General features: G+C 41.4%; 1 long non-coding RNA gene across 3 annotated transcripts in view; it reads left to right on the top strand.

The window, feature by feature from the left end:
• The first annotated feature begins 11,277 nt into the window (after window positions 1-11,277).
• LOC109388147 (uncharacterized) overlaps window positions 11,278-27,166 on the top strand; it is a 228,472-nt gene continuing 212,583 nt past the window's right edge. For all 3 annotated transcript variants that reach the window (XR_002125151.1, XR_002125149.1, XR_002125150.1), the window contains exon 1: window positions 11,278-11,364. This is a non-coding gene — a long non-coding RNA (uncharacterized LOC109388147). The remainder of the gene's footprint in view (window positions 11,365-27,166) is intronic.

The following is a 27,166-nucleotide window of genomic DNA, read 5'->3' on the forward strand; positions in this document are numbered from 1 at the left end:
GGACTCTATTTTTCAAACCTGAAGAATCAAGACACATGTTCTGAATGGTGGTATCAACACTTTAGCATATTTGAAATTTCAACAGATGGATAGTAGATCTCTCAACTCTCTCCCTCTTTCCTGATTCTCTCCTTTTCTGGCTCTTGTTATCTTCTCCAGCAATTCCTATTTTCATACTCCTCCAGTTTTTTTTGATCCCCCAATCTCCCTCTCTCTCTCTCTCTCTCTCTCTCTCTCTCTCTCTCTCTCTCTCACACACACACACCCCACCTCATAATTTTATCTATTCTCTTTCCTTTGGCATTTTGCTTATCTCTCTACCCTTCCTCTATTTCATTTCTTCCCCTTCCATTCTTTATTTTAAGACTGACATCTTCAAGCATGACTCTGTGGGCTCATTAAGGATGGGGAAGACTGTCCATTTTTGGTGTCCTCCAAATTGGAGAACATTTCTAATACTCCCTTTGGGGAAGAAAGAAAACAGAAAGGGCAACACTGTTAGTAAATTTTTCGTTTCCAGGAATCAACTTAAAAACTAATTCTTGATATTTAAGACATTGGGGACTAGGACTCAGGACATAGCACCAATGGTTACAGAATTTCAATTTTTAATAGATTTATGAGTCAATTTTATTCACAGTTGCCATCCTGAATAGCATAGCAGGAAGAAAATTTGGTATTTTTTAAGTAAAAAATTTATGCAGATATAATACACATGGAGAAGAGCGCATGAATCATAAATGATAGCATATTGAATTTTCTCCAAGTTAGTGTTTCTTATTACCAGGTCAAAAGCATAGGACATCCCCAGGCCTCCAGGCTCCCCGAACTTGCCCTTTCCCGTCATTAAGTCCCACCAAGAGTAGCAAGTGTCCAAAATCCCCTCACCATATTTAGTTTGGCCAGTTTCTGAGTTTTATATAAGTAAAATTGCATAGTATATATGCTTTTGACCTATTTCTTTTGCCTAACATTATTTTGTGAGAGCTGTTCATATTTTAAGGTACAGCTGTAGTTTACCCCCTTCTTATCACTTTATTGTAGTCAATTGTATAAATATCTCACAACTTATTTATCCATTCTATTGTACATAGATATTTGGGTGGTTTCCAGTTTTGTTTTTTGTTGTTGTTGTTGCTTTTTTTTTTTTTGGTTATTATAAGTAAAGCTCCATGAATGTTCTTATACATGTCTTTTGGTATAAACATATATGCAATTTTGTCTGGCATTTATCTAGAAATGGAGATGCTAGGTCATAGAATATATGTAGCTTAGTTTTGGTAAATACTGCCACACAGTTTTTTAAGGTGGTTGTACAGATTTACAACTCTGTCAGAAGTACATGAGAATTCTGACTCTTCCACGCCCTTGCCAATATTTGGCTTATTCTGTCTTTTTATCATTAGCTGCTCTATTGTCTGCTGGTTGTGTAGAAGTATTTCACCTTAGTTCTAATTTTTATTTGTCTCGTGACTAATGAGCCCATTTCCCTGTTTATTGACAACTTAGGTATTTGTTTCTGTAAAGTTTTTGTTCAAGTCTTTGTCCATTTCTCTATTGCGCTGTTTGTCTTTTATTGGTTTGTAAGAGTGTAGTAGCCAGGCTCTAAAATTGCCTCCAATGATCCTCATCTCCTTGGCCTTGTGTATTCATGGCCTTGTGTACCTCTCTTCAGTGTGGACTGAATCTAGTGACTCACTTCTGATGAATAGAATATGGCAATTGTAATGAGATATCACCTCTGACATTAGGTTTTACATAAAGAGAGTAACTTCTGTCTTTCTGGTTCTCACCACGTATTATTTATTTACTGATTACTTTCTTGTCACAGGCTTGTCATTTTGGGGGCTCTGGCTTGTCTAAAGTATTTTGTGTCTCAATTGAGGCAGTGCGAAGGCGGGCAGTGTGTTTGAAACTAATCAATTTGGCTCGTAAAACTACTGATGTTCCTTTCTATTTCTTTGGTTTCTGTGCAGTGATTTGAAGTAGTTTCAAAGTTACAAGTAATAGAAGTTGCTCTTGGCTTCAGATGTTCTGTCTTCTTGTCCAGAGATGAACATTGTTTAGTCATGTGAACTTGGGCAACTCATTTCACCACTTTGAGTATGTTTTTGGTGTTTCTGAAGTTGATGTTTTCCTTTCCTGAGCACCAAACATTTTGCCTTATTAATAGTCCTCTGATTTTCCCTGGGGATGACCTCTTTACCTGGGGCACAGCCTTGGTGACATAGGTCAGGAGAACTGCCCTCCATGTCCCTGGAAACTCCTTCCAACTCCTTCCTCTCCCTACCCCAGCATTACCAAGGAACAGGCACACACCCAAGGCTCTCCTAATCAGAAACTCATTGTTATCATGCAATGGGGTGAGGCGAAATTGGAGGTTAACTTGTTTTAGTTCATTCATTCTAGTGGGATGGACTGACATTGGAGTAGTCCCTGTCTTCTGCCACGTAGTTCCTTGTGAGGATTGAATTATACGAGGTAGCGAAAGCAACTAGCATAGTACCTTTCCCTTAGTAGCTATTCAATAAATGTTATGCATCATGTTGTGGTTATTAGTAAACATATTCTATTCTGGTTAATGAGTTTTTCTTTTGAAAATACAACAATAAAACAAATTGCGTAGCTCTAGTTTAATCTTCATTACATTTGTATCTGGCAAACCAGGTCAGCTCCTTTGGGTGGCTGATTCATGCTTTAATTCAAGTTTTTTCGTTATAACTGAAGGCCTTGTCTCTCTAAGTAACCAAGTGCATAGAATGTAGAAAAACTGAGAATAACTAGAAACAGCTGTTTAGACTTCGAGGGCTTTTGTGTACATATGTGCTATTTTTCTCCTCATAGGCTATAGTATCTAGTGTCTGTTAACAATCTGATAGACACATGTTTAATTATTGAATGTTCTCATTCTGAATATCCTGTTGGATCTTCGGTGTTAACCTTTTTGACTTAAATCTTTATATTCTTTAAATGAAGCAACATTGGAGATGACAGGGTCAGGGTGATTACACAACCTGTTTTTATGTGTGTTTCTATATAAATATTTTTGTGTCCAAATTCTCTCAGAGCAGTTGTATTTACCTTTGCCTTTTTTTCCCCCCAAAGTATTTAAGGCACGACTTGGGGGTAGAGGATTCAGTAAAGAAGGTAGAAGGCCTTAGAGAGAGGATGAAGAGGAGAAATGGAGCCAGAACAAGGAGAAAGCCCCTAATCTTTAGAGCTCGCAGGGCCTGTGACTGCATCACCACCTCTTGTCTATGTCCTGCCCCGCTCAAGCGACTCCTCCTAAGGCCAGGGCTACTCATGCAGCCATCAGATCTAGGCCTGCTGATGGGTCCGGGGTGGCTGACACCCTGCAGAGGAGAAGGAGGGACAACCTGCAGACAGGGCAGAGGGAGCGCTGCAGCCCTAGCCACAGGCCATCAGTGAAGGGGACTTGGGAAAAGGCAGACCGTCTGAGTACCCTGCAAGCTTATGCTACATAGAGGCTGCTTATGAATGAAGGCTGTCCCTAAACATTTGGGAAATAAAACACCAAAAAGAACAGAACAAAAAGCAATCTTTTGCTGGAGCAATAACTCTGTCACTTTCTCTTTGGTATGAAGCGTGATAATCAAATCACAAGCTGTACCTCATATCTTTACAGAAAACACCTCATCTGTGAGCAGCAACACCAAGTTCAGTTGGAGACTCCAGGCTTGGGCTTTGGTCCAGCTGAAGGGAATTTCAGGTTTTTCTTGCAGCTCGGCTTTAGCAGCACAGAGCGCATGTGTGGGCACCTCAGGCCAGGACGGGAGCAGTGGTCCCAATTAGCCCAGCGGTTTCCCCAATTGTCCACCACCACAGCCCCCTGCTACCCACTTTGGGGCTGTGGCTCTCCTAGACCTGACCTCTATACTATTTACTTTATATCTATTTCTATCTAGATTTAGACATATCTCTTTCTCCCTTACAAGCAAAAGTTCATACAAATTCTGTAGAAGACAATAAAGGTCAAAGTTCCTAAGGAATTTTCCTTAGGAAACTGATGAAGACTCTAAAGTACATAAAACAAGGATTTCCCAAAGAGCAACTGCTAACGTGTAGAAATCAATGTTCTGCATCTCAGGTTAATTACACTCTGATGGCACATTATCTCAGCAGGGCCATTCCCCCCTCCCTGCTCCCCAACCCTCTGACATCTTGGGCTCGAATGCTGAACTCAGATATCTGAAGACCAAGCCTCATGTGGTTGGAATTGTTCTGGTGGACTGTCTTGTCCTCCTAGAACCTTCTTCCTAGTTTCCTCTCCAGAAATGCCTCCTGGTTATCCCTCTCTGGTTCTTTATTATGCAATATATTTGTGTTTCAACTGCCCTGGTTACAATGAGTTCAGCTCTGCTTTGTGGTTCCTGAATCAGGTCCAGGAAATTCCTTTTCTTGGTTTTAAGCCCTCTGCATGGATCTTGAAACCATTTATGTATCACAGGTTTTGAAGGACCTAAGCACCTATGTCTACTCTTGGCTCACCTCATTCTTACTGCCCTGGTTAATTGGTATAAATCAAAAATCTCTTGGAGGCTTTGTTTCAAAACACAGATGCCTGAGCCCCACCCCTAGAATTTCTGATTCAGTTCATTTGATTGGGGACCTAAAGCCTGCATTTCTATGCAGCAAGTTTCCAGGAGATGCTGAAGCTGCTGGTGAGAGACCACACTGTGCAATCTGCTGGCCTACAGCCTCACTGCACAAAACGCACAGGAACAACCTGGGAGATTGTTAGGTATGCAGAACCTGGGATCCACCCAGGACAAACAGAATAAGCATCTGCATTTCTACAAGGTTTTCAAGTGCTTTGCACAAGTCAAAAGTAGGCATTATACTTGGTCCTTATTAAATGGAAACACTCATGCCAGCAGTGTGCCAGGGATGCACACATGACAATTTAAAACATTGTTTTTTATTACAGTGAACATTGGTATATGATGGGGTGGCATGCCCAGTTCAAGAGCTTTTTAAAATGAAAACAAGGACCTGTGAAGAAACTTGTGATTTATAGCAGGTAATTTCCATCTTAACCCCCAAGGATTTGGGGCATGTGTGATTACCACCCTCCCTTATGAACAGTTACATTAGAAGGTTTGAGAAGCTGGACTTCATTACCCATTTCTGAAAGTCAGCATCCAGACCTGATTCTATTAATCATGATGTGGCTTTTTTTTTTTAAGGATGTGACTTTAACAGTGGCTGTGTCTTCACTGAGGAACAGCACATGATATGTTCTTGTCATCACTAATAGAAGACTTATCTTTTAGTTGGAAGTTTGGTCATCTGATCGGACTTCTCCCCGTTCCCTATTTCAAGCCTGAGTTAGTTATTGGAAACCCCTAAGTCCTGAAGGGTGGTTTCCATCTCCTCCTTTCCCAACTTCCCTCCCCACAAAGCATTGGCTGTTTTCAAAATCTTATTTTACTCCAAATTACAATATTAAGCATGTTTATGCATACAGCAATAATAATAGACAACACTATGAGAAAGACTGTCCTCTGTTTTCTCACAGTAGCTCTGACATGTTTCCCTAGAGAATTTGGTTGATTCTGCTTTGGTGAACATCTAAAGAGATATAGTAACCAGAAAAGAATCCCTAGCAATGAAACTAGAAGTTAGAAGCTCATCAATTCCTTAGAAGACAATAAAAAGACACAGAGAAAAAAAAAACTGTGGCATTCTATATTGGAGAAAGAGGTAAATGCATAGGAATTCACGAAAAGTTGTATTTGAACTTTGATGGTGAAATCATACCCAATAAAATCCCTTGCCAACAACCACTGTTGCTTTTGAACTTCTGACTCCACAAGATGGGAGAGAGCAGAAAGACTCCAATAGTTTATTTTAATATTCCAGTACACAAATAACAGCCTTTAAAAAAAAAAGATGATTACTATTATAGATTCTCATATAGATTAAGAATCCTGTTTAGAGCTACATGGGAACGTCTTTCCGAGCATAGCTGATACTAGTGATGAAGTACGGGTCACAGGATGAAAGAATCCCAGCGGACTGTGGCTGAAAACTTTGTGCTCGTTCATTTTATTTGGTCTTGATACAAAACAGCTCAAGTGGTAAAAGCTCTTCTCAGTCACCAAGGAATCGTAGCTGTGAATAAGTAGCTGTGAATTTGAGAAGGAAATGTTTTATAAAGAAAGAAGTTTCATAGGATGTTGTGGATTACGGCCTTCTTAGGGCTCGCTTAGGAACGTGGTCTCCACAGGAGGCACTTACACGCCAATCTAAGCCACACTGCGCGGAAAGGGCTAGAATGCCGGAATTCCCTTCCCTTGTAATCCTACCTGACCTTTCCCTGCCTACATTATGCCCCTAAACACGTCCAGCTCTTTCATTCTGATGTATGTGAATTAAACTGGTATTTTTTTGGTAGTTTATCAACACATTTACAGTTTTAAAATTGTTGAAGAAACAGATGCTGGGCATTTGTACGGAACAGAGTGGAACTATGTACTGATGACATTTATTTACTCTAGAGCTAAAGAAATGGACATTGTCCTGAAAAGGACAATGGTTTTCCAAGTTTGGGGTTTTTCACCATGAGAGCAACATTGGCCAGGTTTCAGAACTCAAGAAATGCTCAACGTGATGCTTGTTTTTCAGCAAAGAGCAGGTTTCTTACAGCCTTTCCTTGTGCATCTTTGCTATGCATGTTTGAAACTGCATTGCTGATGCCCCTCCTCAAAGTAGGGTGTAATTTCACGAGAAAAATCAAGCCACAGCCTAACAATAGCTGCATGAAATCTGATGTCCTTGGGATTTTCACATGATCATCAGAAGGCAAACTATAGAACACCATGGAGGTTTACTGGTTATGAATTTGGGGTCTAACTTCCATGTCCTCATTATTACATCATATGTGATAACTTCATTATATTCCATGCCCATTATTTAGTAGCAAAGAAGCAGAGAAAAGCTCTTAAAAGGAAAGCTATTCATTTTGAATAATGGGCTAAGGCTCAAAGGAAGCAACGTTCCTCCTTCTACTCACACATGCTCCTGGTGGGACCAAGAAACCTGCAGGGGATGAAGTTACTCAACATTCGCTGGGCACAGAAGTCACCTGAGGTCCTGGAATCTCAGAAGAAGGCCAAGGAAAACCTGCCTCTCCTGGAGGGGCGGTTATATAAAATGCCATCAGAGGGCATTTGGTACCATCTATTTATTAAAATAGTGATGTCAGGATCCCCAAGTTTCTTGTGGCAAACAAAGGGGTCACATCTGGGGGTCCTCCTTGAGGAAACTGGAGCAACATAAAAATCGGCTGTAGTCTGCCTTGCTGCATGGGTGGTTTGCAACGTCCTTCCTCTCAGGAAGTCCTGGGATCAAAAGTGCTGAGCACAAACAAAAGGGTGGCCCAGCTTCCTGGCCCCTTTCAGTTCTGGGTCTTTCTTTTCTTGAATAAAGAGATTGGGGACTTTTTTTTGTGTGAGTAAGCTTAGGTGAAAGGCCCTGACAGATTCCTTTTCAAATGCCCAGGAAATAATCTGTCTTATAAAGAGTCACATTGGCATCATAAAAAAATAACGTAACAAAATAAAATTAATACATAAAACCAGGCAGAATGTATCCTAAAGACACTAACAACAATAGTATTTGAGTGGGAAAATAGATGAAAAGAATGTTCCATGTGAAACCCAGACCACACTCAACTCTTTTGATGTAATTAAAAACCTTTCAGTCTGGCTTTGTGGGTTTGGCTTTTCCATGATTTCTGTAGAGTATTTCCACCAGGATGCTGGAGTTCTGGGAAGCCAGCAGCATGTCCGATGTGCTGAGTGATACGGAGCTGGCTAATGTGGTTCCTGGAAGAAGTAATGCCTTTTCTCTACGTGCTGCTTCTATTCTGACACACCTCAAAACCACTCAACATACTCCTTATAGATCTGGGTTAAAAGCCATTTACTAGTCCCTGAAGTGCAGCTATCACTCATGCGACTGTCTATTTTTGAGGATTTATGAGGCGATGCAAGGCCACATTATATTTGACAGAGACTTTCGATTTCATTTGTGAACACTTTTTCATTATAAATCAGATGTAACAATATTAAAAAAAAAACATTGAGAAGTAACATAGCTCATTCCAATACAGTCGCTACCATTTTTGTTTATTATCTATGTTCATGTTTTACATAGTAGCAATCATAGTATCTTTCCTAACACTGCTTTTTTTAAATAACACTTCATCACATTTTTCACATTGCCACATATTTTTCTTATCTATTTCTCTCTGTGAATGCGTGCTAATTCACTGTGTAATATGTCCACATTGTCCAATCATTGGATTTTCAGATTGTGTATTCTCTCCCCCACCCCATGTTGATAATGGTATAAAGAATACTCTGCCTTCATAGAGATTTTGCTTCTACTGAATTATTTTCTTAGGATACCAAGTCTTAGGAAACAAATTAGTAAGGCAAATATATGGCCATATTTGTTGTTTTGTCTATGCTGTGTTATATCTTTCCCAAAAAAGTTTATACCGCTTTACAGTGCCAACAGTGATATAGCAGTAAATGCATAAAATAGTTTTTTTTAATAAATTCCTGATAGCATTTTTTTTTTGCTAATTCAGATGAAAATAGTCCCTAAAGTTTGATTTAGTATGCACTTGTTTGGTTATACTTGTGAAAATATAAATTACTTCCATGTGTTTATTTGTTATTTGTATTTCCTCTTGTACCAATTATCAGAGTGACATATTTTGTAATTTCTGCTATGAACTGAATCCATCAGTTTTATAATGGGGTCTGGAGAAACTGCACAGCTGATTAGGTCTCCATAATCTCCTGTTTCTTCCATTACCTGAAGGAATGGTGATGATATTTTTGACTCACAAATATTACTAAACAAATACTTGGGTCGCTTGTTGGCTGGGTCCATCCTACTGTGGAGAAAGTTGTCAGTAGAAATAACCTCAAGCCAGTTTTTCTGAGTGGGATAAAAACAATTTTGCCAGGGAAATAAAATTGGAAGTATTCAGCTATTTAAGGTGTACATCTTAGCAGCAGAGCTCATCTTCCCCAGCACAGGATATAATCTTATTTAAAGACATCTTTATTATGATGGTAGCCTAGTCAGACAGTGTTCCTCCAACCACAAAATCTGTCATGGCTCCCAAGCTCAACCAGTATCCTGAGTGCCCAGCCCAAGTCTCAACATGTAGCAGGTGTTTCATGATTATTTGTTAAATAAACACGTGAAGGAATGGAATAGTGTGATTACAAATTTACTCTTACTCCAACTGGGAGATGTGAAGAAGATAAAGTTTCTTTATTGAATCTATATCCAACCTTACCTTTCTTACATGCCAGGAGCTCAGCTGCTAGGTAGCAGAGAGAAAAACTTGAGTTCAGTTTAAATCTTGGACAGAAACAATAATGGACACTCGCTTTTGAGGTTTAACTCAGTGTTTTTGGTAGAATTGCTCAGTCTTTCAGATGGTTCTCCTGTCTCCTGGCTGCTCTGCTAGATGTTATTCAGGACATAGGGAAGTGGCTGGCCTGACTGTGTCACTGGAGGAACGAAACCCCTGACCTGGGACCCACTGCTGATCCCTCCCTGGCAGGCAGTTCGGATCCATGTGCCAGCAATGCCCTTGGTCTCTATGGCTGATGAGCTTGTAGCCTATTGCTGCTCAGCTTACTCAGGGCCCTGGGAATCTGGCCTTCTCCCAGCAATTGGTGGTGCTGTGGATGCTGTTGAGTGTCTGATACATCTTCCATCTGTCCCCAGGCCCAGCCCGCCTGCCTCCCAGCCCCCTCAGCTGACCACCAGCTCTCAACTCAGTAGGAAGCTGGGGCCTTGGAGCACCACCTCTCGTAAACATGATGCTTCCTCTTCTTCCTGGGCCCAGGCTGCTTCATGGTTAAGGAATATACAGAAAAGCAAAAGACAAAAGTAAGATAACATTTTCCAAGATAGCACCTTGTTACATGAAAGAATGAATGTTGGGAGAAGGTGACAAAGAAATATATCCCATAACTATTGACATGAAAAAACTTAGGGAGGTAGCTTGGAGGAGTGTCATGAATTCTTAACCCAGTGCCTCATGCAACCTCTAGAGCTGAGATTGAATCCTTCTTGCCTTGTTCTTGATAAGTCACTGCTCATCTCTGTGGAAGGAGTGAAGGGGTGGAAAGAGAGAGACCAAGCATCTGGTGCTGATGAAGTCCTTCCCTAAAGAAGGCTCAAAGAATGGCCAGGAATGGGTGCTGTCTATCACACTGAACTCCTGGGTACCACTTATCTCACACCGGGCTGGACAAAGATGTCAGAGTGAGAGGAGACGGTGGAGCCTGTGCTTTTGCTAGGGCTGGTGCCATGCTCTTTAGCGTTTTTCTCACTGATTTTCTCTCCTTACTTCAGTCCAACCTCCCACCCAAAGAAGCAAGACAGTAACAAGAAAGCTACCCAGTCCTTTTTCACTCTGTGTCTACCCTGCTCCAGCTGAGAACAAACCAATCTCCATCATCTAAATAGGGGGTCTTCAATAACACGGACCTCCTTTAAAAACAAGTACAGTACTTACTTTCAAAGGTGATTGACTTCAAAATGCCATTATTTATATATATATGTTTATTTATATTGCTGTTAGCCAAAAAAAAAACCAAAAAAAACACTTTTGTAATTATCTTGTGAAATTAGGCTGCTATTAAGCTTGGTCTGAGTTCCCTGAGCCTGTACCGTAGGGCAGTGGGCAGGCATTGGTGGTGAACCAGGAGGTGGAAGAGCCGTTTCCCTGGTTCTGCAATCTTCTAGGGGTGAATCCTCTCAGGAGTCCAGTGTTTCACGAGGAGCTGTTGACGAAGGCAGCCAAAGGCTGTTTGACTCCCAGAGGGGCACACGCCCCTTGGACTTTAGAAATTCATAGTCTCTGGCTTGAGAGTGAAACTAGGGATCAGAGAAACGCTTCTGAATAAACTTGCACCAAGTGAAATGTGAGCCATGGGGGGGGGCACTTATGTTTCCCTAGAGGGTAAACACCAACCAGGGCAGCCATGTGAAGGCTGACTGGCCAGGCTCACTCAGGGAAGAGGGTGTCTGCCTGCTGCCTGCCCCTAGCAGACCTAGGAAACTAGAAAAGGTTCTTGGAGTCCGAGACGAGAGGGTGCAGGGCGCAGAGGCAGCCCCCTCACTTCCTGTGAACAATACTTCTGCTTATTATATAATTTCCCTCCAAGTCTGCACAATAAGCAAAATGTGTGCCAAAGAGGCTTTCCTTCACCAAAATATAATTTTTTTGCACGCCATGATCAGCACAACCTTCTTCTGTACACCCCGAGTCTGTGATCAGCCTTGATTATTCGGCAGTAGGAGGTAAGAGGTGGGTTACTGGGTTTCCTATCTCATCCTCTCCCTCTTCTCCCATCAAGTGATAATCACCATGATTTTCAAATTCTAAATTCACCACAGGCTGATTTGCCCCGTTTGCCACTTAGCCAACAAATTTAGCAGCAAGGCACTCTTGGGAACTATTTTCCGGTTTGCATTGTGGTCCTCCTCCAACGTCTTCAAATAAATGAAGATTGCGCTGGTGGGAATGCAGGGTTATTTGTTGTGTGGCTGGGTAAATCTCAGGTGAAAGATGGATGTGGTGGTGGCAGATATGGACATTGGAGTATGGTGACATCCATGACCCTTCTTCACCTGCTTACCTGTGAAGTACCCACCAGCCCTTCTAGACAAACAGTGAACAGTGTGGCAATGCCAGGACAAGCAGTGGGAAGAGAGTTGTAGAATGCTGTGATATGTACTCCTGCGGTGCAGATGATGGACGAAGCTGGGACACAGGGAGCTGATTGTCCTTTGCAGATGCAGTGGGTCAGTGGCTCACTGCCCACTGCCATTCTCACACAGGAAGCCATGTGGCCTGAATTCTTCTGGGGCATGTGTGATAGGCGCCAGGTTGCCCTGTCAAGGAGCTCTAACCTGAGTCAATGCCAAGATGTCATGGACTTACCTGCAGGATTTGTCCCCAGGCCCTGTTATGTCCTACTTAATTTTTAATTTGTTTTTCTTCCATTTTAGACTCCTCTTCCTTTTCCCAGGTTCTCTCTCTACCTTGAGTATTTGGTATGATGTCAACCACTGACTACCTGAACTATTCCTAAAAATGTCTTAGCTAGCAAGAGAATCATTACTTTTTGTCCTGGCAAACACAATTCCTCCAATATTTACTTGCCACAACTCCAAGTGCCCCCTTGGGCATTAATCTACCTGGACTGATCAGGCATTGGGTATCTCTGCCTTGATTCTTTCCTGAATTCTTCTTCTTATCCCAAAACCTACCTCCCCTCTATCCCATTCCTTCAACATCTGACCATCTGGTTCAATGCAATGAAGTAAAATATTCAGACAATAAATAATAGCATATATCTGTTTTAACTGGTGATATGATGCCTTCACCGAAGCAAGTGACTCTAACACAGGAATTTCAGACTTTCAGGCAGACAGTGGGTAGATGGGGCTGAATATGTCTGTTTTTTCAGAGTCTCTCAACTCCCGTTTGCTACCTCAGTGCCAGCTACTCTGATTATGCTTTGGGTATCGTAGGCATCTATCACACATGTTCTTGTCCTAAACCTACATGTGTGCCCCTATGTTCCAACCAGAAAAGATACATGATCTAGAAAAAAAGGGACTTTGGGTTGTAAATGTATTGACAGAGCAAAGAGAAACCTATAAAAAAATGTCATTTAGGTATAGAATAAAAGCATTCTTATTAAAGAGTAAAAAAATATAGGAAATTGGAAGTTTCTCAGAATATTGAAGGTATGTGGTTGTTTGGTTGTACGTCAAGTTACAATGCTACAGTGCTATGTAGAATGAAAGCCTTGGGTCCAGAGACCTCTGTTTTTATCACAGCAGTGCCACTAACATGATATGTGACTTAGAACAAGTCCTTTAACACCTGTGGACGTCCTCTCCCTTATCCTCTAAACAAGAGGGAAAATGTAGTGTAAGATACATAGTGTTGTCTTTGACATCAGACAAATCTCAGTTTCCATCCCAGCTCTGCCATGCATCAAGTAGTGTGACCTTAAGCAGGTAACATATCCCATCTCTGAGCTGCAGTTTCCTCATCTGTAAAATAGAAATAATAATAGTATTCATCTCAGTGGGCTACATATATTATGACAGACACATAAGTGCTTAGTAAATGGTAGCTATAATTGTAAAATCAGTAAAATGTTGTCATTAGATTATGTGAATTCAAAGTTCCTTTTGATATCAATGTATTAAGAGAGAAAATAGAGGAAATAAGGGGAAATGTTTGCAGCTTGTGACCACACCCCTATTTTTTCCTCCACTTTTCTCAAATGATCTAGAAGCAGCCTAACTCAACTTCAGATTGGATGACTCAGCCAGTCTCCTTCCCACCCCAGCCCCAAACAAGAAGCTTTCTGAGGAAGAGGCAGACGGATACATTTTAAGTACAATTCTTCAGTTTCATTTCCCAAATAAGCTCTGTCAGAATTCAGAATCTACTTCTCTAATAATGACCTTCCCTAGTGAAAAAGCTCATTAATCTATAGAGAGCCAAATGTAAAATTGCGCTTGTAAAGAAAGAAAGAAAGAAAACATCAGCTAAATCATCATCCTTCAACTCTGTGGCAAATAGGAAGCATTTAACCTCAGAACACTTAAGAATCTGGGTTTTAAAAAGCCATAACACAAGGTAATATATGAATCTTTTGCAAAGAGACTTCCTGCCATACTCTCTTTCTGTGTTTTTCTTCCCACCCACCTAAACCTCATGAAAGTAAACATAATGATCAATCATGCAAAGTGGGACTTGTCTAAAATAACTGAAATGCGATAGAAGATGAGTGCTAGGGATGCATAGCAGCAGACACTGGTTATCAAGCCAGGAGATTACTCATTAATACTTGGCACGGCTTGATAGAGGGTCATGCCCAGAGCCTCTGCTCTGTGTCCTGACAGCCTCGGGTCCACTTATGCCCTTCAGCAGCCACATCAACTTGAGTAGCCTGATTGTCAGCGTGAGTCAGAAGCTCCAGCCAGTAGAGACAGTGGGCCTAGTTCTGTGCTCATGCATGGACCCAAAGAAATCGTGGTCATGAGCGTTATAAAAAGCTACCTCATTTTTTGGGTGATAATTTCTATCTTTTTCCTTCAACAAAAATTTTATAAAAAATTTATGTGTACCTTCCCAAGCCCCTTTGCAAATATTCTTTCAAGCTTGTTGTTTGAGGGATGATGCTTTTGTAGTGTAAAGACAGGATGAAGCAGAAATACCTTCGAGGGTCAGGGACTAATTTTAACCACTTTGATTCAGGCAAATATAGTCATCTGAATGGGCACTGATGAGTCACAGCATTAATGCAAGCCAGGAGTGTGCCCAGCTCGACTTTCACTGCTCTCTAGGCTGCTTTGATTAATTCACTAAACTTACTGATTTATTCTAAAAATATTTATTAGCTGTGTGCCATGCATCTGAAATAGAAAGGTGAAGAGATCACAGTCCTTGCCTCCAAGTTCACAGCCTGCTGGAGGGGATAAAGGAGAAAATCAGTGATTACACTACTGCAGTAGGGTGACCCATGGGCACCATGGAGCCCCAGAAAGAGCACCCAGCATGGAGAATACCACAAAGGCCCCTGGGAAAAGTGACATCTGAGACCAAAGAGAGGAGTGACTCCAGAGGGAAGGAGGTTGGCATTCATGAAAGAATAGAATTCTACATTGGAAATGTAATCTAAAACTCAAGTGATAGTTTGAAAAATTCATTTACTTTCAGAAATTTGATCTCTGACATGCAGCCAGAAATGGAAGACAGGTTGTTTGTGCCGACTGACTAACTCTGAGTCCAAGCCGCAGTGCCGAGCCTCCCAGGAAGAAGAGATTGCGTTACTCTTAGCTTTCTTGACTGATGCTGGAAGTGGGTTTCTGCACTCTGTCATAGACAATGGACACACCTGACAATTAAGCCCTCACTGTGGAAGGCTGTGAGCAGGACAGATCAGCAGTAGTGAGGCTAAGTTGCAGCAGGAGGGGTAAAGCTGGATATGTTCACAGCATCTCTAGGGCAGAGGTGACACAGATGGCTGGCCCCCAGGAGCAACCAAGCCTGTATCCCAACCCTTCCTCACCCAGCCCCTACACAGCTCCTCAGTTCACCCAGCTGCTTTGGGAAGCCAGAATGTTGAGGCTGCCAGTGTCCTGGAGTCGTCTGAGAGAAGTATCCAGGCCGCAGACAGGAGAGTCCAGCTGCCCCTTGTTCCCACTCCTCCTCCTGAAAGAAACAGACACGTGGACACTTGTTGTCATCGTTCCTTACAGTTACACCATCAATAAGCACACTGCGCTGTGTGATTCTCTCCACCCACGTTGATATGCAGTAGTTTGTATTACCCACTCACTGGGTCACTGTGAAGATTAAGTGAAGGCACTTCCTTTATAAACTGTAAAGTACCATATCAACACAGATAACTTGTGTTATTTTATTATCATCAATCCACACTGAAAATCCCATGAGGCAGGTGAGGCAGGCATTATTAACTTGCATTTTTGCTCACATTTTCGAGTTAAAGGAACACAGACAACAGGAAAGAAAATGAATGGATGACAAAGAGCTAAAAAGGGAATAAGACAGGTTTTACAAACTCTTTCTAATCCAACAATTTCAAGTTTAAATAATATGGATTTGATTTAACTTTTTTTTTAAGTTTCTAAGAATTTTTCTGAGAGAATATCAGAAAGAGGTTTTGTTGTTGTTTATTTTCATTCTTCATCTTATAAATAGAAAATTTGGTATGGCTATCACTGAAAACAAAGCAGAACTAAATCAAACTGCAGTTTTGTGTTCTTCCAGTGAAAATCAGCTTAAAAAAAAACGAGGACTGTATGTTTGGGAGCAGCAGATAGGCAGATGTGGAGACTTTCCCAGGCAAAATGTCCACTCGCCTGTCCCTGGTGGGCAGAGCAGTTTCTGAATACCAGAGCGGCTTTGTTCCTGCCTGCTCTCAAGTGGCTCTTGCCCTAACCCAACATCGATCCTCTCTGTGAAGCTTCTTTGTCATTTGCAGCTTTAAGTGCTGTGGGGGCTGCAGAATGATGGATAGGGGCTAGCATGTTTGGGCGGCCACAAGTGCTGCTATGGCTAGGATTCACGGCTGCAGAGGTCCTTATCTTGATGAAAGGAACCAGGGCCAGACACCATGAATGGCTTTGTCCCTTGCATTAGCTACGGCACACTGGAGCATTTAGAGTTTGCTGGCCTATCAGCTAGCCAGAGTCCCTGGGCTTTCTTAGGTGAGGTTCAGGGGAGAAGGATGGAGAGTAGATGGATTTTCATCAGGCCCATCTGAGCCAAGAGAGGAAAGATCATACTGAAAGCAACCCTCATTCGAAAAGGGCACTTCTGAAAGCTTCAGGCAAGACCTATGCTGAAGAACTAGGACATGATTTTAGTGAGGATGGCCTAAGTCCGGGACTGGCCCAGTTTATGCCTTTGTCCTGGTGTACTTATGAATAGTGCTCCCTCTCACTCTCCAAAGTGTCACTCTAATTTTAGGTATGACACTGTGCCAAAGACGTTACAATGTCCTGACACAAATTGTGCAATAATAGGATCCTGACTAACATTTACTGAGCACCTATTATGTGCCAGCCATGACTCCAAATGCTTTCATCTTGCTGTCATCTTTAAATCAGCCCTACCACACAGATATAATTCTTCCCATTTACAGATGAGGATACCTGAGACTCACTTGCCTAGAGAGTCACCACGCACGGAAGTGGCAAAGCTAAATCTCAAACCCAGCTCTACTTCTCACTACTCCCATACCCTGGTTCTCACTACTGTACAACAGTCACAGCTGTTCTCAAGATAAGAACTTGGTGTCGCAATGAGTTCCCACCACACAGCCTGAACAGGCAGCTGTGACTGTGACCTGTTGCTGGATCTTTATAGGGTTCTAAGTGGATGACAGAATCTGGGTACATTGACTTCTCAGCTTGTTGGCTGACTTCCCCAGGAAAGAACAGTTTCTCAGGATTCCCATGCCCATGGTGGTGATTAAGGTCTTCCTACCTAGTTTGGAAAGGGAATACAGTGACTGGAAATAACATGTCTTTAATGGTAAGCCAGGCTAGACAACAAAATGCAAACTGCTCTTGCTTTGAGTAGTAAAATGTTCTAAGTGACACTTTATATTTATATATGTATATTCCCCACAATGCCACAGAGCTGTGCCTTTGCAGAGTAGGTACCTGTTGTGTGTGACAATGTGTGAGTTTTTAATAATACCGGAGAATTATAAAAAATAATAACTTCTTGGTTTGCCCATTTATTGTGAATTTCAAGCAACTGCAATGTAAGTAAGTCTTTAACGACATCAGAGAACTGGATTGGGAGAAGATAGCTTTGGTGTAAAGAACGTTTTGGATTAGATGTTGACCTCTGAGGCTGACCTCAGTGAAGACATTTATTGCCATTAAGGGCTGGCTTGAGGGGACTTTCACTTTCATTGGCATCAGAAAGATCCTTGCTTAGAGAATCTCTGGCAATGCCCCCTCAGTCCTCAGTGAGGCCTTGGCTCTTTGCACTTTGAGTTTTTAAGCTGGGTCTGCACCTGCCACAAAGAGGTCCTCGCCACTTTGGAGCCATACGCTCTCCTTCTGAAATGTAGATGGAGCGCATTCACCGAGGAGAGTCACTAAAATGATAAACTCAGAGTGGACTTGCTGTCCACACCTCTTTTGCCATTGGAAATCATTTTGATAGCCTTCATGGTTTAGCTACAGTAACATGTCTTGTCATTCTGAGGCCTCCACCCTGAGCCCAACTTCCCTCAGAATTTACAGTGGAGTCAGAGCCAAAATGGTGAGGGTTTCCTCAGAGGAAACTACTGTGGCCTCCAAAGTGGTGGCAAAAAGCCACTGAGCATTTGAGAGGCATGTGTCCTCTAATCTGGGGAGCAAAGTGGGGGTGGGACTGGGGCAGAAAAGCTAAGAACACGAGTTCAGTGAGAACAAAAGACCGTACTTCATATTTTTTATTACTACTATTTAAGGAAAGAGGAATATTCATCTACATGAATACACAGAGGTTTTTGTTTTAGCTTTGGTTTTTTTAACATTACCTAAAAGAAATATTATACCAAAAATTTGTGTAAGAATACATGTGTGAACATAATTGAAGTACCACTTTAATGGTAGAAATGGTTCAAATGATGATTCCATCTAAAAAAGAAAACAACTTCCTTCTCTTGGTATCAAGATGGTCGATTAACTTACCTGTTAAAGCTAAAACTCTATCCTGATTTTTTTAAAGTTTATGTCAAGGGCCTGATCCTTCCAACTATTTTTTCCAGTCTCCCACACGGGTAGATGTTTTTCTTTACTACTTCATTACTTTACCTGCCATCAGTAATATAGATTGTGTTTGAAATCTCCTAAGGTGTCTCCATAAAATTTCCTTTATATTTTTCAGTTTCAATTTTTTGTTTCTTCTCCACCCTTGAGCCTCTGAAATTAGGACATGCGCTGTGTGGCCCTCACAGGCATCTTCTGTATTTCTGACTCAGGCCAAACCTTTTGGAAATCTTGATTGTGGACAATTAGATTCCATACAACAAGAAAACAAAAGGCAAGCACATTCATTCCTTCTCCTAGGGTTTATCAAGAAGGACCTTGAACTGCAATTCTTTATCCAATCTGATTACTAAATTTAAAGGGCTGTCTTAAACAACAAAAACCCCTACCTACATTAGCAATTAACATTAACTCCCTTTTACAATCATTCCATTTTCTCTCCTGCTGTTCTAGGAAAATCTGAATTAAAAAGCCTGGTGCAGCTCAAGGGCAATTAATAGCACTGAGATGACAAAAGATCTTAGAACAGCTGACAAAGTGGCCCTGGGAGGGAACTGGGCCCTGGCTCAAAGTCACGGTGGGAAGCGTGTGCCCCGTGCAGCATGTGCTGTATGCATGAAGAATGAAAAGATTTTCATCACCCAGGATAATGCAATTAAAAAGTACACCACCAGAACCCACCCCATGCCAACTTGTTCAAAATTGGGCAACAGACCCAGGGGCTGAATTGAAATTTGAAGCTTAAACATCTCCATCGGCAGGGAAGAAGGGGAGGGGTTTGGTCTGCTTCCTTGTGCAGACAGGTGCCTGTTGTCAGAACGCAGGGACATATGTTCATTGCCCATGGTAAAAAATGATTAGAGGACCTAGGGTGGGTGGACACAGAGGGACACAACTAATGTCAGAGGAGACGCTAATTAAAAGCAGGATCTTAAGTCTCTCTTTCTCCTTTCCACTCAGTGTTTCTGCCTGGTGCTGTGCACACACAATTTAACATGCGTGGAGAAAGGAGAGGGACCATCTCTAATTGCCCGAAAATGACATAGTGTTTGTCGTTCCAAGTGCTGCTTTGCCCAGGTGGAAATGGTTTTTTCCTGATTAGTGTGCTCACACAGACTCTGCTGTGGTCCACTGTACGGTTGGGAATTTTTTTCTCATCTTATTGAGATAAACACAATACAGGCTGCTGATTACTGCAACAACAGAGTAATCGTTCTAGACATTTGTTATGACCGTGGCTTGGCAAGAACACGGAGGAGAGGGAAAGGCCTTTCTCACTAACCAGAGCCCCATGAGATGAAACAGTGAATAGGGTCAGCATGGCCACTTTCTGTCACATGATTTTAAGTGCCTCCCCCACCCCAGCAATCTTGAAGCTATACTGCTTCTATTGCAGGATGCTCACTGCAATATTTACACTTCTTATTCTGAATCCTGATGTGTTTCCTTCCCCCATGGCTACTCATAATAGCACACACATCCCACCAGCAAGCCAAGTTAACCCAGAGAGCTCAGATCAGTAGGCATTGTGCTACAGTTGGCCATGAAAGATTCACATTGGCTTGCTCCCATGAAGGCTTCACTATAAAGGGACAATTTCGCAGCACTCTTCTGTCCAATTACAAACTTTCTCCATGAAATATGTGGTTGGAAAGAGTAGAGGAACATGAAAAAGCTGGGGAAAATATATTATCTCTCACTCTCAGTCTCTCACTCTCTCTCTCTCTCTCTCTCTCTCTCTCTCTCTCTCTCTCTCTCNCACACACACACACACACACACACACACACACACACACACTCAACTAAGGCAACCAAGGAGGTTTTGACTACTGTAATAATGGCAGTTAAAATTTACTGAGGCATGCCTCTGTGCCAGGTATTATGCTATTTTTCAACGTATTTATCAACTGATAGATATGGGCTAGGTTCCATGCTATTTTTCAACATTCACAATAAGCCTTTGATGGCACCCATTTTACAAATGAAAAACCTGGAGCTTAAAGAGGTTAAAGACACATAGCTAGAAAGTGGCAGGGCCAGAATTCCAACTGGTCAGCCTGTCTTCAGACTTGACCTAAGTTTCTGACCAAGACCCCTAAGCTGCATGTTCAATGTGCCCAGAGAGAATGAAAGATTCTTAATGATATCCAGTTAGCAAAACTAGATGAAAAATGGCAATGTCTACAATTTGGTATAAATGTGTTATCTAGCCAAACCTAATAATGGGCTCTCCTAATCATTTATGTCACCATTTATGTCTACACCTCCCTTTGTCTCACACAAAGCAGCAGCTGTGAGGCCTCTGGGTTGACATTTGAGGTTTCTTGGGAAAGACACAGAGTTATAGCCTGAAATCTAGAGCACAGGGAGGTAATTGTTTTTAGGATGCACAACTCAAAGTGTGCTTGGGAGGTGGAGAGTGCAGGGAGGGAATGGAAAAAGGTGGGGAGAGAAGTGTTTTTGTTGTTTTTTGTTTTTTTTAGCTGAGCCATTCTTCCACCTGTTGACAGCTCAGCAGCAGCTCAGCTTGGGCCAGGAATCGAACCAGCAACCCTGTTGCTCAGAGCTTGCATTCTTGAGTGAGCTCTTAACCAGCTGAGCCACTCAGCTGGCCCCGAGACAAGTGTTTTTTAAAAGGTGTAATTCCTTTGGGAAGAGTTTGTGTATCTGTATGAATAGTAGTCAGGTATACAAAGAAAGGCCACTCTAAAAGTGAAAACCTCACTCTGTTCAAAATGAATACTCTTCTTGTCTATATTCTATTGGCAATTAATGATACACCACCACATAACACCTCTTTACTGCTGTCTTGCATTACTATCTTTAACTTTTATTGTTTAACTCCTCATGTATTGTTAACCCATCTTTCTAACTAAATATATGGTAAGCTCTTTAAGAGGGGAAAATGAAGTTTTTACTCTACTTTTAACCCCTATAGACCTAACAGAAAACCTAGCCCATATCTACCAGTTGATAGATATGTTTGTGTTCATTCTTTCTTCTAGCTTAGGTTATAAAATGAACTTAATCTAAGACATGTTTGAGGGGTTCATGGGAGAATAATAGAGCTTTCTCACTATAACTCCAGCTACTGCATATGTGCATGCATCCATCTGTTGATTCATTTATTCAATATTCTTAGAATTAGGCCAACAAGAAGGGTGAATACGTATGTGGCCATGTCCTTTAGGATCTCATAGCACCACAGGGAGAAGGACAGTCAATGTTAGCCTGCTAACATTCAAGAGAGAAATGGAAATGCTTGAGGGCGTCAGGTTGATGGTAACCATGTCCCTGCACACTTGCTTATTAATGCATTCATTCATTCAATAAATATTTACTGAGAGTAACTGGGGGTGCATGTGCAAATAAAGTAGATGAAGACCTTATACTCATGAAGCTTGTATTCTAGTGGGTGAGACAGACATTTACAAAATAATGCCTATGATTAATTATAAGTGCAATGAAGAAGAAACACAAGTTTATACAAGAGCATACAAAGTGGGATGGGGTGGAGGTAGCTCACCTAGATTTGGCTAAGAGAGGTGGTCAGCAAAGTATTTCTCATAGAAGTTTTATGGAAGATGAGACTCAAAGGCTAAGACGGTAATCCCTCCCTCCTGAGAAGGGAGAAAATGGTGGGAAGTCCCATGTTTAGCAGCTGAGCGGCCTTGAGGTGGAAAAATGTTTGGCACAAAGGAGGAAATAAAATAAGTCTAGTCAGTAGAGCATGGGGGTGAGCATGTTGGTGCTGCCTGATGAGGCTAAAGAGCAAAGCAGAGCTAGATCCTGCAGGGAGTCACAGGGGTGGGCTTGAATTGTTTTGGTCTTTGTTTCACTATTGAGCATCTAACCCCTCTTTCTGTTTAGGGACATCCCCCACTGTGTGTGACATCTGTGGTAGCCACAGCTATAGTCTCCAGCTATGGAGGGTGAAGGAGAAAGATCCTTATTCTCCCATCCTCTGGCATCCAAGGCATAGTTATGGGACCTATGTTCATCCAATCGCTCATCCTAGATCACCCTGGGTCTCTGAATCTGGAACAAGAATGTAAAGTCAAAGGAAGAGTTTAGAATTCATTCATGGCAGTGGCACCCCATAGCATCAAGCGGTGGCAGTAGCACTATCTAGTGCTTAGCCTTTCTAGACTGGTCCTTCCCTGTGGCCTCCAGAGCCCTCTGTTTACGTTTACCAAGCCACCCAGGGATTCTTTGAGCCTGATATCATCTTCTAAAAATCTCCATCTGTCTGGCTAAGCTCTTCAGAACTAACTCTAGTTGCAACCCAGAACCATGACTGGTGAACAGTGATAAAGAGGTAGGTTAAGTTAAGGACAACAGAAGCTTTCAAGAGTTCTATCCAAGGCATAACAAGAATGAATTTGAATTTGAAAATCACTGAAGGTCCTTTATAGTTTTCAAGCTACTCTCACATGATCGATTTGATTTTTATAGCAACCAGAGAGTCAGATACTATCATCTCTCTTTTTTTTTGCACCAGAAAGAGAATGGAGTTGGGAGAATTCAAGTGATTTTTTTTTCCAACGTGAAACAGCTAATTACTGGCCAAACAAGTACCAGAGACCAGGTCTTTTGATTTCTTGTACATTGCTCCTTCTATCACCTTATGCAGTGAGTGCCCTGGGACATGGAAAGTGAGAGAGCAGATTTTATGGCTTCTGTGTCAGAAGAAATTGTTTAAGCCTTATACACAAACTCACCTATAGAAATCCTTGCAAACTGTGCTCATACACACCACCATTGATCTGAGATGGTAGAGCCACATGAGAAAGAAGAGAGCATCATTAGAACACAGTCTGTCTGGAAATCCTTCTAAAGCAAAAAGCTGCAGTGAGGACTTCACAGGTTCACACGTGTGCAGCTGCGGAGACATGCACTCCCATTAGAGAAAAGTTGGAAGCTTGGAACCATAAGATGCCAAACAATAACGAAAAAGGTATATTGTTAGTAAAATGATCTAGCCTGGTATTATATACCCTGCTGAGAAGCAGCAAAGATTGAGAGTCAAATCATAAGCTTTCACTTGAGATCTGGAGACAACACTTAACCTTGTAGGACTAGTATAAGTTTTAAACTCAGTAGCCCATGGAAAGTTCTTTCCACAAAGCCCAATATAGAGCAGATACTCTATTAGTTGTTCATTCCCTTACTTTGTTTTCAGAGGCATTAGAGGGCAAGCAGATATGTGTCCCCTACATTGATAGGGGTCAGAGAGGATCTTAGCACAGAGGGCCATGGTTCCAATCCAGTCTATCAGGCAGGGGATACGAAGAGAGGTTGGAGGGACACCCAGAAGGACAGGGAGATGACCACAGCAGCCTCTTTCTTCCTTCTCAAGGCCAACCGTGTTGCTGAGATTTTCTTTCTAATAATTTACCTGGAAATTCAATGACTTATTCAACTGTCAGGGGTGTTAGAAGAAAGAAATTGGCATGTCGCTTGAAATCAAACCCACAGAAATGATTTCATTCTTTTATTTTTATATTTTTTTCTAAAAAACAATCGATAAGATTTTTTTCTTGGGCCGGCCAAGTGACGCGATGGTTAAGAACTGGCTTGGGATGCCAGAGGGCCCTGGTTCGGATCCCACATATGAGGGCCAGTGACACTGCCCTCCGCAGCTAAGATGCTGAACAACAGCTCAACCTGGAGCTGGGCTGCGGTGAGTCACAGGTGGCCTCGGTGTAGGCTGCAGCCCCTGCTGCAGTGGGTTGCCATGAGCTACCATGTGTAGCCAGCAGCCAGTTTGAGCGGCCAGCAACCGCTGTGAGTGGCCGTCCAGAAGCCGGCAACTGATCTGCCTCATTCGGGAAGAGTGCAATGATAATACCAACTTGGGCCAGTGAAGCAACGTCCTCCACAACTAGACTGAAGAACAAAAGGACAGCAACTTGTCTGTTCCCCTTCCCCCAATTCCCCAGCACTGTTCCCATCCCCCCAATTCCCCAATAAAAATCTTAAAAAATATTAAAAAATTTTTTTTTTCTTTTTCAGGGAAAAACACAAAAGAATTTTTTTAATAAATAAACGAGTATTTTCTTTTCTATGAAAACCAAATGTTTTTCTAAAAGCAAATTTTATTTTCCCAAATATTTGACAAGAGCAAGCTGTACAATTCTGAAGGAGTTTAGTCATCTGTGCAGATTGACTTTTGAAGTGTAAAATAAACCTTTACTTAGCAGATGTCAGGACTGTGGCTTTGAGAGATAATGACAGTTTTTATAGTAGGTTAGTGACAGAATTTCTAAGGAGAATGAATAAAATTTTGGTGCTAAGACTGGGGAAAAAATGACAACATGATTATTAACAATTGCCTGAATTGAGGAAAGCAAAAATAAGTGTTTTAATTTGTTTGATTAGGCAGCATAAATTGTTCCATAAATATCAGTAAAATACATTTAATGAAAGGATAGGCTGTACCTTCAGGTAAGAATTAGAGCAACTCAAAGGCCCTACTTCCCTGCAAAATCGCCATGAATGAAGTTGATTTAAAATCATTCAGGGCTGGCCAAGTGGTTCAGTTGGCTAAGAGCTTGCTCAAGAGTTTGAGCTCTGAGCAACAGCAGTTCGATTCCCGGCCCGAGCTGAGCAGCCACTGAGCTGCCAACCGGTGGCAGGATGGCTCAGCTTAAAAAAAAAAAAAAGAAAAAGAAAAAAATCATAAAATCATTCAAAGGCTTCTGACAAGGGATCAAACAGCCAGGGAAGACTTTTGAATAATGATGTTCTGACCTACCTCTTTAGCAGCAAATAAAGTTGAGTCTGCAATGCTCACAAACACATTCCAACTGGATGATATAAGGTCAGCAGCCATTGAAATGTTTAGTAGAATTGAAACTTTAGGCAAAATCAAATACCCTGGGCCCTATTCCAGTATTTCACGATCTTCACCTCAATCTAACTTTGCCTGCAACCAAGCAACTTCTGGGTGTGACTCAGTCCTGTTCCTTCCCAAAGCTTTCTGGGACCCTTCTGTTCTCCAGGCAGGTCTCTCTCCCCTGAATATAGAGGGCCCTGGCATAGTCGGCACTCTTGGCCCATCATAGTCTTGTTGAGCCCGAATCCCCAAATCTTGAATTCCACTCTAGGCAACTTTCATTGCAGTTCATGGTGCCACTCAGAAGAAGATACACAGGGAATGCCAGCTTCACATAGCAGTCCAGCTCTTTTCTGGAGAGGTGAGCTTCGGGAATAAAATAGATAAATTCAGAATATTTTACCTGAATGCTGAAGGCAGAATCAACCCCCTCCTCCTTTCTACCCTTTTTTCATTCTGCTTGACTCTGGTCTTCCTGGCCTTACAACCATGGTGCCAAAGGAGTGAAAAGAGATCCATTAAGGGAGGGAATTTTGATGAGACCCATTAAAGAACACATTTTTAATGACTTGGCTCTTTTCACAAGCATTCATCCCCAGGACGAAGCATCCTCCTTGGTCTCCAGGGAGGAGGTGAACGTTTGATTTAGTTCCCAAGTCACCATATATGTTGGTTTTGAGTCTTCAGTTGGCCCTTCAGAGAAGGTACACAGTCTAACTACATTCCTCGCCCCCCTCCCCAAGTTGTGAAAACGTTGAAGGGTATATCTATCTGAAACAGTTTTTGGAACAAAGTGGGATGTTAAATGGCAATAAATGGTATTTAATATATATAAAAAATGATGAAACATAAATTTTGGAAAGTTTTTGTACATTGTACAGACATAACTTACTATATATCATCATCATTAAGATAAAGTTATTAGAGAAGTGGATGATAAATACTGAAAAGTCATAGAATCTTAGTATAAAATATTGTCTTTAGAAAATTTCAAATATGTGTTTATCTCTGGATTACAAACAGCATTCCTACATAACGTGTAAGCCTACATATTACAAGTATATAGGCTTGCTATATAATACATCACAATAACACAAAATTTTAAATTTATCTATTATTATTTATTTCCATATTTTACAGGAAAGGTGACCTTTGCATCCTAAGGGTCTGGACATATTATTTGGTAAAGATCAGCATAGCCAAAGCCCATCAGACTGGTACTTCAAATTTGGGTACAAATACATTTACAGATTTTTTGTAAGCAGGAATGTAGGAAATTAAAGGATATCATAGCTTTTATTCTGGTTGTGGGTTCTTCATTTAATTAAGGTTATTTAGATATAATTTTTATACATACAACATAATGCACACCTTGTAAGTATTCAATGTTTACATATATTATATATATAAAAGTTTATGTATATTTAATATATAAAATCTCCATTCACTCGGAAACCATATGGCCTGGGCTTTTCTTTGTTGGGAGATTTTTGGTTACTGATTCAATCTCTTTATTCATCATTGGTCTGTTCAGATTTCCTATTTCTTCATAATTCAGTCTTGGCAGGTTGTATATTTCCAGGAATATATCCATTTCACTAGGTTGCCCAATTTGTTGGGGTATATTTGTTTATACTAGACCTTTACTGTAGGGTTTTGTGTTCATATAGTTAGGAGTTGGGCTGGCTTTGAAGTTTATTGCTTTAGTTAGCTTTGGTGCACCATAGCCCCAAATTCCTTTCATCATGCCTTGTGTTTAGGGTATTGGCTAATTTGCCAGAGGGTTTTTGTTTTGTTTTGTTTTTCTCAATGACTATTCCCCACTGGACTTTGAGTTTTCCTTCTGTACTATTCCCCAAAGAGACTCTATCTCTTGTAACAACCTCAACTATAGGTTACTTTCACTCAATGGTTATTAGTGTGGTGGTGGAGCATGGAGGA

Source organism: Hipposideros armiger, unplaced genomic scaffold, assembly GCF_001890085.2.
Source record: "Hipposideros armiger isolate ML-2016 unplaced genomic scaffold, ASM189008v1 scaffold_183, whole genome shotgun sequence".
In the NCBI taxonomy this organism is placed as follows: Eukaryota; Metazoa; Chordata; class Mammalia; order Chiroptera; family Hipposideridae; genus Hipposideros; species Hipposideros armiger.